The sequence below is a fragment of the Penaeus monodon genome, chromosome 33, assembly GCF_015228065.2.
Source record: "Penaeus monodon isolate SGIC_2016 chromosome 33, NSTDA_Pmon_1, whole genome shotgun sequence".
In the NCBI taxonomy this organism is placed as follows: domain Eukaryota; kingdom Metazoa; phylum Arthropoda; class Malacostraca; order Decapoda; family Penaeidae; genus Penaeus; species Penaeus monodon.
Window position 1 is genome coordinate 11532305 of NC_051418.1, and position 270 is coordinate 11532574.

The 270-nt window shown below is 18.1% G+C and overlaps 1 protein-coding gene across 1 annotated transcript in view; it reads right to left on the reverse strand.

Moving 5' to 3' along the window:
• LOC119594034 (ATP-binding cassette sub-family G member 1-like) overlaps positions 1–270 on the reverse strand; it is a gene marked incomplete in the record, with an annotated part of 55916 nt that overhangs the window by 54606 nt on the left and 1040 nt on the right.

Below are 270 nucleotides of genomic sequence, written 5' to 3' on the forward strand. Positions count from 1 at the left end.
AAGAGAGAAAAGGAAATAAAAGAAGGGTAGAAAAGATAAAAGAAAGAGAAATAGACAAGAGAGAGAGAACAGAGAAAAGAAAGAAAAAGATAAAAAGAAAGATAAAAAAAGAGAAATAAAAGAAAAAAAAAAAAAAAGACAAGGGAAATAACAAAGAAAACAATATAAAAATTTAAATAAATAAAAAATAGAGAGGGAAAATAATAATGAAGAAAAAATATAAATAATATAATATAAAAAGATATATAAAAATATAATACATATTAAAAA